The sequence below is a fragment of the Octopus sinensis genome, linkage group LG8 (assembly GCF_006345805.1).
Source record: "Octopus sinensis linkage group LG8, ASM634580v1, whole genome shotgun sequence".
In the NCBI taxonomy this organism is placed as follows: domain Eukaryota; kingdom Metazoa; phylum Mollusca; class Cephalopoda; order Octopoda; family Octopodidae; genus Octopus; species Octopus sinensis.
The window spans coordinates 24,257,064-24,269,169 of record NC_043004.1 but is presented as its reverse complement, the minus strand read 5'-3'; the positions used below and the strand labels follow the sequence as shown (position 1 = coordinate 24,269,169).

The 12,106-nt window shown below is 33.3% G+C and overlaps 1 protein-coding gene across 1 annotated transcript in view; it reads left to right on the top strand.

Annotated features, from left to right (window-relative positions):
• Window positions 1-12,106, top strand: part of LOC115214911 (atrial natriuretic peptide receptor 1) — a 795,859-nt gene that overhangs the window by 1,259 nt on the left and 782,494 nt on the right. The window lies entirely within an intron of this gene.

Here is a 12,106-nt window from a genome sequence, read left to right as displayed (position 1 = left end):
AAATGATTTTCAAATAACTTCTTGGAGAAACGATATAGAAATGTTATATTTTTCAACTATTCGACTGAATTGATATTTGAAATATACGAAAATTTTAGATCCGTGTTATATTTTTTAGACAAAATAATTTTTCTCTTACTACCAAGCGAAAAAAAAAAGCATTAACTATTTTACTTTCATGTACAGTTATAGAATATGTGATTTCAGGAAAATGGATACACACGCATACAGACACAGACACAAATACACACATGCCAACTCCACCATACAAGCACAAACACACAAAGACACATCTTGAATGTTTTAATTTCGTATCCTGATGAGATATGAATATTGAAATTCATCTAATCACATACATGATATATATTGTTAATCAGTAAAATACTTCTCTCTTCGCAGCGTCTATACCGTTCAGGTCCACATTACGGGGAAGTAATAATTTCTGTTCCGCTCCAATGAAAAAAGAAATGTATACTCTGCCTTTATACTCCTATGAATTAAGTACTTCTAATGTATGATGCTTACTCAAATGTGCACGCTTTTCGAGCACGCGCATATATATATATATATGTCTTATTTGAACGTCGATATACATACATTCATATATATATATCATGTCATAAGGAAAGGAACCGTAGAAGCCTCCAACATATCAAAATTTGCCACGATCAATTTGTATGGTTGAAAATATCTTTACAAAAAGGGGTTAACAATGGAAGTTATTATTACAGAGACATGAATATTAAAATGGGGAAAAATCTCTGAAATATAACGAAATTACATCTTTTCTGTGTACATTGCCTTAAAAGAGTTCTCAATAAGCAAGAATTAAATTCAAGTTCATGGCACTATCATATGTATGTGTGTACGTATATGTGTATATCTACATATATGTAAAGAGGAAAGCAATTAGCTTTCAATCTCCGAGCGAGAAATAAGTAGTAACATTCTTTGCCAACGTAAATTGGTAGTCCTGATTAAAACGATAATAATACCGTTTTTAACCCCAGCAAAACATCTTTTCAGGCTGGCTACCGACGCAAAATTGCGTCCTTATACCTCGAACAAAGGAGCTAATGTCCCCACTCAGCCTTAAACGGTACCTGTGTACCATGATTTGTGGGTTATTTAACTTCATCGGCATGGGATAACTGTTGGCTAGAGATGGCAGCCCTAGCCCTTGTTCGAGGTATATTCTTTTAAACTGATACACATCACTGACCTCGTGAAGAGGAAAATAGTTTTAAATCTCTGAGCAAGAAGTAAGCAGTAACAATACTACAGAGATTGTTTTCTTTCCATTTTAATTTTCATGTTTTTGTAACCAGCTGGAGAAGATGTTTTCCTGGGGCTAAAAAAGGTAGTAACATCGTTCTCATCAGGAGTGCCAATTTACGTTGGCAAATAGATTTTTACTCTACATATATGTATATATACTGATACATATATGCATGCATGTATTTATATGTATGTGTATATATACTTATATACGAATATCTACATACATACAAATACGCACATACACATAAACAGACACACGTAAGAAAATAGAAAAGAATAAAGGGAATCAAACATATCCATTTTCTTTTATTTCACCTGCCTCCTCCCCTCCTCCCACCGTTTCTAAACTTACAAGTAGATACGCTCACATATACCTTTACTACTACTTGTTGTAAACAAGTTCACACATAACAATATACGGTACTTAATTGATAATTTGCACCAGTTACTATAATTCTTCCCATTCTCTCTTGAACTCTATTTCTAATAATATCCCATCTCTTCAAGTATACTTTTTTCTGCCCTTAGCCACAAATGTTTTCCCACCTTTTTCCCTCCATGTCATCCATTTTTCAAATACCACACCCTTGCAAATTTCTATGACACGACCAAAATAGCCTTATTGAAAACTACCGGCCAAATGACCTTGCTTAAATGACTTAACTCTCCCACTTCCTAATGTCTTCATTCCTTTTATTCTTTTCTATTTTCTTTTTTATATTGCTAATGTATGTTTGTACATACATACATACATATATATATATATATATATATATATATATATTAATTAAAAAAGAGAGAAAAGGACAATGTAAAAACAACAACGGGAGGACGTAACACATGCGATGTATTAATAAGACGCTCAGAGAAGGAAAAGAGTGATTGTTTTACGTTTCGGGTATAGTTTTTCTTCGAAAACAGGAAACATGGGAAAGTGCAACGAAATGGAAGGAGGAAGAAACAAAATTGCCAACAGTCCACGTGATGCATACATTTTTGAAATGACCGGAATTAGGAGGACAAAGAAAAAATGCTCTCTTGGACAGGAGAGTTTGAGGAATGATTGGTATCAATGTGTGTATGTGTGCACACGCGCGCGTGTGTCAGCATGTGTGTGTGTGTGTGTGGCAGTAACTGAGTATGTGTATATGTGTGTGGTAGCGTGTACGCGTATGCTATCTCTCTCTCTCTCTCTCTCTCTCTATATATATATATATATATATATATATATATATGTGTGTGTGTGTGTGTGTGTGTGTGTGTGTGAGTATGTGTGTGTGTGTATAGTTTAGGACAATCAGTCAGTTGTCATAATAGTACTCAGAGTTTCTAATGCCGGAGTAAAGAGCTACGATGCATTCTCGTTGGCTATTATTTGCAATAGATTCTATGAAAAAAACCGTTGAATAAAAGGGAAGTTACTCTCATAGGTAGAAAAATATAAAAGATAACAAATACATGCAACCAGATTCTCACAATACATAGACATAAAACCTCCGGCGTTCATAACGTCTACATACGTACACGCTCAAACAAACATGTATATGTACATGCACATAGGCACACAAACATATATGTGCATGTACGAATTCATACATATACTCGTATCCAAACACATACGTATATATGTATATGTATACGTGCACGCAACTTCATCCTCATATACACATGGTGTATGCTTGCATACACATGTTTAGAATTTATATATATGAATATACGTATGTGTATATATATATATATATATATATATATATATATATATATATATATATATATATTATATATATGCAGGCATACATTCACACTCCGCATATACGTATATAAATATATGTACATATGTACACCTCACATACACACACACACTCACACTCACTCACACACACAGACACACAGACACACACACACGTATATATATATACTTCTTCCTATCATACACCTACAGCTGCAGATATACAAGCATATGCATAACCGTATAAACGAAGGGGACGTGTGCATGAAAGTCGCACTTATGCCCCAGACACAGTCTATACACTCACGTATATCCATACACGCGTACACATACACAAACACACACATACAAATTTAATATATACATACATTTACGTATACTCACACACGTACACATTCACACAATTAAAAAAGAAAACAGGAAAAAAATATATATGTAAGACAGTAAAAAATGTTAAAAGATATGGAAATCTTGTGCAGGAACATAGTAAAAATGTGGATTCTATCCGTGGTATTCGAGGACCAAAACCGCAACAGGTATTTTGTTACATATAGACATGATCGAAAAAGTTCAGTTCTTGAATTTAGACATGTAGCGGGGTCCATGGAACTTTTCCAGATGAGGCATCTTTCCATATCACAAAGACTGCACTTGTGTATATGTGCATGTACATATACATGTTTGTGTGAGTGTGTACGTATGTAGACATTAAGAACGCAGGAGGTTTTATGTCTATGTATTGTGAGAATCTGGTTGTATTTATTTTTTAATCTTTTACATGTTTTCTACTTATGAGAGTAACTTCCCTTTCAGCTGTTTTTCATTGCGTCTATTGCCCTTAATAGCCGACGAGACTGCATCGTAGCTCTTTACTCCGGTATTTGAAACTCCGAGTACTATTATGACAACTAACGGATTGTCCTAAACTATACATATATAAATAATCCTCTACTTAATATCGAGGTCTTAATCTTTTGTTGTCACTTATCATTATTATTATATATATATATATATCTATATACACACAGTCATATATATATATATATATATAATATATATATATATATATATGCGCGCGCGCGTGTGATTATACATATATATACACGCACACATATATGAATGGTTACATTTATATCGGTGAAAATTTAACAGCATTCCGTAATGTTAATTAAAATTTGATATCACAATATCTTTCCTCTGCAAATTATTAGCCAACAGCTATATTTTCCATTTAATTCTCGCTTTGACTGGGAATTTAATTTGGTATTACTTTCAATTTTTAAGACTTTAACGAGGAAATGAAATGAGATAGTTTTTGTAAATAACGATTTGCAAGTGAAAAGTTCCTACGTGCCCTGGCAGTACATTTTAGTATTTTAGAATAATTGAGCTAAATCAAGGATTAATCTCTTTCTATCGCCTTCTTACTTTGTCATTCATGTGAGTGCATGCATATGTGTGTAGATGCAAATATGACTCCCCTGTTTTTAAGTGTTTAAATTTTTCTTCTAAAGGAGGAGGTGGTTTGTAACAAAGACGCAAAGCTCTATCTTTGGAATGTAGATAACGAAAACAACAGTACATTTTAAACCTGAGAAAAGTCTTGCATAGTTTTACTGTTCTGCTTAGTAATTGTATTTCTAATGTGCGAATCAGACTGATAGTTAGGCATTTATGTATGTATGCATGTCTCTCTCTCTCCCTCTCTCCATATATATATATATATATATATATATATATATATATATATATATATATATATATAATATATATATATATATCTTTAGCTTTAATTCACAAATAAAGAAATTATATCCACCAATGCGGTCTTGAGCACTCATTTTCATCGTTCGACATTTACTTATCGAAGCTTCCGACGTCAACAAACACCGGTTAAGAACTAAAAACGAACAGAGAATCAAAACAAACCATGGCAAGCATGACATAACGACATCACTGAAAAATAATCCTATTTCACCAAGAGAAGTATACATAAAGCATTTTAAGCATATCAATATTAAGCATTTCGACAAAACCGAAAATATTCTGAGGAGAATGAAATGGAAGGCGTATTTTTTCGATAATGGTACGTGCAGCCCTCATGCAGAGGACAATCACAGTTTCATATCTTATAAAAACCCACCACATATTCAAGACTTAGACAAATTTGAAAAAGACCTGATAAAGTTAGGTAGAAATGTAAAATTCAACCATCAATGCAACAAGTTGCAACACACATTGTGAACATACGTCGAATCTTTCAAAACATCAACAAGCATGTTTATTAAAGAAGATAAAACAAAAAATATCTATGAAGTCAGCACCTAAACACACTACAAATTACTAACCTACAAGATAATTAAAACATACAAGAAAACAAACCCCATCACTTATAAGTCAATTAAAGTAGAAGCAAAAAATTTAGCCATAAAGTTTAACATAAAAAACAAAGTAGGAAGGTTTATCCTACTAAATCCTTTTATAATTCTGAATGACCATAAAAGTAACTTCACGCAAAATCTAGCTACAGATTAAGAAATCCTACAAAAAGTGAAATAGGAATTATTAGTAAATCTATGTAAGATAATATTATACGACATATCAGATCACACTCGAAGCTTAGTCAATGCATATGCAGTAGTACAGCTATTGAATGGTTTAAGAAAATAGAGGATAAACCAAAATGCTAATTTATACAATTCGATATCATGGAGTTGTACCCCTCGATCTCCAAAAGCTTGCTTCAGAAGGCACTTGAATTTAGTAACACAAATGTCACTATAACAAATACTGATATAGATATAATTATGAACGCAAAGGAATCATTACTCTAATTATAATTCCTATTTGTCAAAAAAGAATGGAGTCGAGTTATTTGATGTGACAATGGGGAGTTATGACGGTACAGAGATAGCTGACGATGTAGTCCTTATTGTTCTAGATACCCTAAGAAAAGAAATAAAACAAGTTTAGAGAGGTTTATATAGGGACGATGGCCTAGATGTAGTATACAATAAAATCAGACATATGGATAGACTAAGGAAAAAATTGTGCAAAATATTTAGCCAAATAGGCTTGAGAACCACACTTAGTGCAAACCTTAAAAAAGTCAACCTCCTAGACATTAACATAAATCTTAAGACAGGAATATTTAAACCCTATAATAACCCAAATGAGGAAGTCTCGTATATAGACATAGGCTCCAATTACAAACACCCCTGAAAGATCTATCTGTAGATCCACAAATGGAACATTATTACTGAAGCCAAAATATTCAGATGACGGGGTATCAAATGTGAACTCTGTATTACTGAAAAATTAAACACTATACAATCAACAGACAACATCCTAAATATTAGGGATGAAAACTCTCCCTGCATACACAAGCAATATTTTACATTCAAATATTTCAGAGAAGAGCCACTTCTGCAACAGTAATCCCACCAGGATAACCACTTTTTTAAATGTGAAATCGGAACGTACATAGCACACAAACTCCGCACACGGAAGAAATATGCCCCAATGATGAACTACCTCAGTACACAAGTATAAGAACACCATGCCCAGACCAAAAATAAAATAATGCAAATTGACCACACAACAATTTTCCTAAAAGACAAATTCAAGGGAAACAAACATGCAAAAGATGCCACCCATGAGTAACGTCCCTTGATTCATTAATTCATTGTTTTGTTCACGTGAATTCACGAGAATCTTCGTGAATAAACAAGGCTGTGTTTTCCAAAATGGGGCCAAACACCTTTCTTCGTGTGACTGGCTTGAAAAAATTGTTATGACACTAGGTTACTTTCCCACTTTCCTTAACATGAAACTAGTGGTACCCTTAGTTTCCAAATAAAGAAATCTTATCCACTAATGCGGCGTTGAGCACTCATTGTCATCCTTTGACACACACACGCACTCATATAATATGTTTTGTGAGTAATATCTGTTATAAAGATGTTAACCGACATAACAAACATATACATGCTTACACAGACATGCACTCATCCCCCACACGCCCACACAACTACATACATGCATGCATACATATATTCATACATGCATAGATACATACATATATACATACATACGTACATACATATGCACATACCTACATACTCCACTGGTAGCACTCTCTTTCTGATGAGCTCCTATACAACCCCAAATCATCCGGACTACTTACTTCAAAGAAGACCTGGAAGTGAAACGCATGGGTATGTTTCACGTAGACTTGAAAAACATAGTCACATTTACATGAAGCGAAACCTCTTTCGAAGTCATGACTGCTACATCACATCACATCACATTTCGAATGCTATGCATTTTCAGTCCAAGAACAGGAGATTCCTACTGAGTAACTAATCAACAAAAGAGTCAATGAAGCCCTTGTACTTCCAAGATGCAACCGTAAATGTAGATTATGTCATATTTCTGTGGAAGACATTACACATAGGATGGGCGGCTGTCCAAAAGTGTCATCACGGTACTACTTCGCAATGAGATATGACGCTGCCGCAAAAACAATGCACAATGCCATCAGGAAGAAAAAACTACCCAGAAATAAATGTAGAGAATACCCCTGTTATTGAATACGTACATAAATACCAGCTCATGGAATACTGGTGGAGCATTCCCATCAAGGCATCTCATACGTGTAAGCAAAACGGGTCCGATATAGTTGTGTGGGACTGACAAGAAAATGTATTACAAGTACAATCTGTAAGCAGAACAGTAAAACTACGCAAGACTTTTCTCAGGTTTAAAATGTGAAAGCGTTTTCGTTAGCTACATTCCAAAGATGAAGCTTTGTATCTTTGTTCGAGATAAGCTATTTTTAGAGGAAGAATTTAAATGATTAAATACACAAGAGAATACATATCTATATACTTACATACATATACATATACTTACAGGCATAAACATATATACATACTTATACACACAAACATATATATCTATATATATATATAAAATTGAGAATGTGTGTCTGTCTGTCTATTTGTGTGTTTTCCTAAAACTTGAGAACTACACAACCAATTTCATTCAAATTTTAACATGCCTTACACATACAAATGCCGAGTGTCATCGGCAAAAAAAGTTTTAACTTTTCCCCTAGGGCGAGCTCACAGCAATATCATATCTTCTCCACTATTTCAGTATTACGTGTTAAAAGTGAAATAAAAACATCTCTCTATTGTATGTATATGGATGTATATATATATATATATAATATATATATATATATATATATATATATATATATTACAAAATATAAAGTTATATCTTGAGATCGTTAGTGACAACAACGCTCAAAATATATAACTGGAATAGTAGTGCTCAAATGAGCTGTATACACTTTTTAAGCCGAGGGGAGGCAATGCGAGCAGCAACTACAAGAGCACTACAAAATCCACAGAAAGATTAAACACATATATATATTCATATATTCATTTATATCTACAGAACAGACATAAAACCCGACGTTTAGAAATATATAGTAATATATAAATTTATAAACAACATATAAAAATATATTGTACGCATAAGATCCACTAGACGTTCCATAAGAAATTTAGAAATAAAAATTGCAATAAAAGTTAGAGGTAATAATAACAATTGAATTAAATATAGTAAATATAGTAAGTAGTAATTAAAATAAAACTAAAGTATGGTAATTAAATCGTAATATAACAATTAAAAGAAAATATAGCAATTAGTATAAAATGTATCAAGAACTTTAACTCGAATATGTGGCTTTGCATGAATGCGGGAAATTAAAAGATGAAAAATTTAATTGAGTGCAGAAGTGAATTAGTCCAGATGGAGCTGTGCGCATACCATTTACTACAGCTGCTAGATTGAATTATATGCTTATAAAGTAGCATTCAGTATCTATGAGAATTTTTGGGAGTACGTAATGTCTGGTCTTTCGCATGTAGTAGGTATGTAATTGTGCCTTTGTTTTCGTTTACTATGTGTTGTGTGTAAAAAAAATCCTGACGAGGGGAGTGTCAATTTTAAATATATGATATGTTTCATATTAATTGGCGCATCTTTTATGTATTTTTGTAAATTTGTATATTTATCTTCTATGTATTTTTCTCTGAAATTTTAATTGTCAATATATGTTTTATTACCCCAAATTTTTAATTTAACAAATTTATACCAAACTAGCACTATGACCCGGCAACGCCGGGTCATAATGCTAGTATATATATAAAGCAGAGAATGGAGAAAATTCTTGATCAACAAACAAATTGACTATCGATTATTATTTTTTTAAATACAAAACTTTACAACTTCTAAAAGCCGTCTCTGCTTCCTATGTGCCTCAGCACTGCCAAAGAAAATTCTGAAGATAATATTCGTCATATTCTATAGCAAATCCGATCTGGTACATAGAGCTTTATCAGAGTGAAGAAAAATACACAAAATAATAGAAGAGAAGAGTAAAGGGCCTTGAGATGAGGAAAGACGGCTTAGTATATTTGAATCATACCAATTTGCAGTGTGGCGCAAGGTCGTTGAGCAAATGATTAAACTAGAAAATTAATTGGTGGGTTAATCTTTCTCTAGGGGTAACAGGGTTTATAAATAATAAATAAAATAAGTACTTTAGTATAACGGGATTTGTCAATGGATCAAGAAAATGTATAGAACTTTAATTTTCGTAAATAGTACTAATTAAAATTTATCCAAATAACATGCCCATTACGGACAACAGGTGGTTGGTCTTTATAATATATCATTAAGTATATTAAGATAATCAATTTCATGAGCATGTTATTTGGATAAATATCAATTAGTATTATTTACGAAATCTTAAGTTCTATTCTTTTTCTAGACCTATTGGCAAATCACGTTATATTAAAGTACTTATTTTTATTATTTATACACGCTGTTACCCCTAAAGGTAGATTAATCTACCAATAAATTTTCTAGTTTAATCATTTGCTCAACGACTTGAAGCGTTACACTGCAAAATGGTATATAGTAAAAGGCACCTGCCTAAGGCGCCACGAAGTGGGACTGAATCCGGAACCATGTGGTTAGGATACAATCTTCTTGCTACACAGCTAGGCCACGCCTATATATTCATCTCCACTTGTATTTATCCCTTCCTTCCATTTGAATGCTTTGGCCCTAAAATGTGCTTACAATCGTCAGCTCATAGTTTGGCTTCCCGGACGGGTGGTGTGGTGTGTTCTTGAGCAACATATTTCATTTCACGCATGGCTAGTAAATAACTTACCCTTCAACTAAATGGTATTCTGTTTTAGTGGGACCTCGGTCATTTATACGCAATAAAAACTACTGTAGCCGCCTAAAGGATACGAAGCATTTAAATTCAGGGATTTTGTGTTACTTTTTACTTCTTTCAGAAATTTAGCTACATACATCGTCCTCACAACCGTATACACTCTTATAACCGCACAAACCTAAATACATATATGTATATAAATGCTTCACCAGAATTATGACTCACTACTCTCGGACACACACCCAAATATCCACAACCCTTCAGAATTATTTATGAAGCTTGTCAAATCTGAATTCTACTTTTACGTTTTAATAATAATCTATTATGAATTGACATAGCAAAATATATCTAATTTGAGATTTAATATATAACGCTTATTTTTATTATCACATTTTCTTTTAATTTTAACTCAATCACATACTACACATACTCACACACATGACAGTACACACATTTGCCGAAATGCACACAACTGTACAAACACATAGACAGTCACCACTTTTACACCATTCTACGCCTGTATTTCTTTTTCCTACACAACTTACACTTCCGGGTAACTCATTCAGGTACAATGCCATACAAATACACACACCTTTACTTAAGTAGCACATCAGAGCTTAAGACAAATCAAATATATCAACAAAAAATGAATAATATCCCCATACAAACAATCAAATAAAACCAGCCAAAATTTCTATCATAACACATTACTGCTCAGACAAATTCCACGATTCTACAGCATTTTATATTTATTTCTTAATGTCACAGTAGTCTGAAGATTTCTGTCTCCTTTTCTCCTATTCAACACATATTGAATCATATTCAATCTTAGAGCTCGTAGTATTAATTAAAACATACCAGTGTTTACATACATTCATGCATGCATTTATCCATCCACTCATACATGTATATGTATATATGTATGAATATATGTATATAAATGTAAATGTATATATATATATATATAAAATATGTGAAGGCGCATGGCTCAGTGGTTAGAGCGTCGAGCTTACGATCGTGAGGTTGTGAGCTCGAATCCCGGACCGGGCTGCGTGTTGTGTTCTTGAGCAAGGCACTTTATTTCACGTTGCTCCAGTTCACTCAGCTGTAGAAATGAGTTGCGACGTCACTGGTGCCAAGCTGTATCGACCTTTGTCTTTCCCTTGGATAACACTGGTGGCGTGGAGAGGGGAGGCTGGTATGCATGGGCGACTGCTGGTCTTCCATAAACAACCTTGCCCGAAGGGGGTCTTTACCCTTTATATATAAAATATGCGTGCGACACACACGCGTATGTGAATGTGACTGCGTGTTTAAAATGAACGCAGTTAGAACTCCTGTTAATTGACATAAAAAAACAATAAACAATGCAACTAAGTTGAAATTTAACAGCGAAGCTTAGAAAAATTAATAAAGATAATTGAGACAACACACTTGAATTCATAAAAATTTTCGAATTTGACGCGTACGTGAAATCTGACATAAATAACGAAAATTTCGTGTATATCATAATGTTGTTTAAAATGGAAATGCATTAAAACATTATGTAGGGGGTTTATTATGACCGACTGTATTAGATTTGACCATCTTTCAGAACATAATAAGAGGACCTTGTATGGAGGGAAATTACACTCATTCAACATTCTTTTGAACTTTGATCGCCTTGAATCTGAGAGCATTTCTAACTGTGGACATTTGACAAGTCTAACATTTCCTACCTACAGTGAATTCGTTTAATTTAGTGTTATGTTAGAACAGAATTTAAAAACGTGTGTTTTATCTAAAGTGATTCTTGCAGTACTCTTTATACATGGCTATATTTTATTCATGTC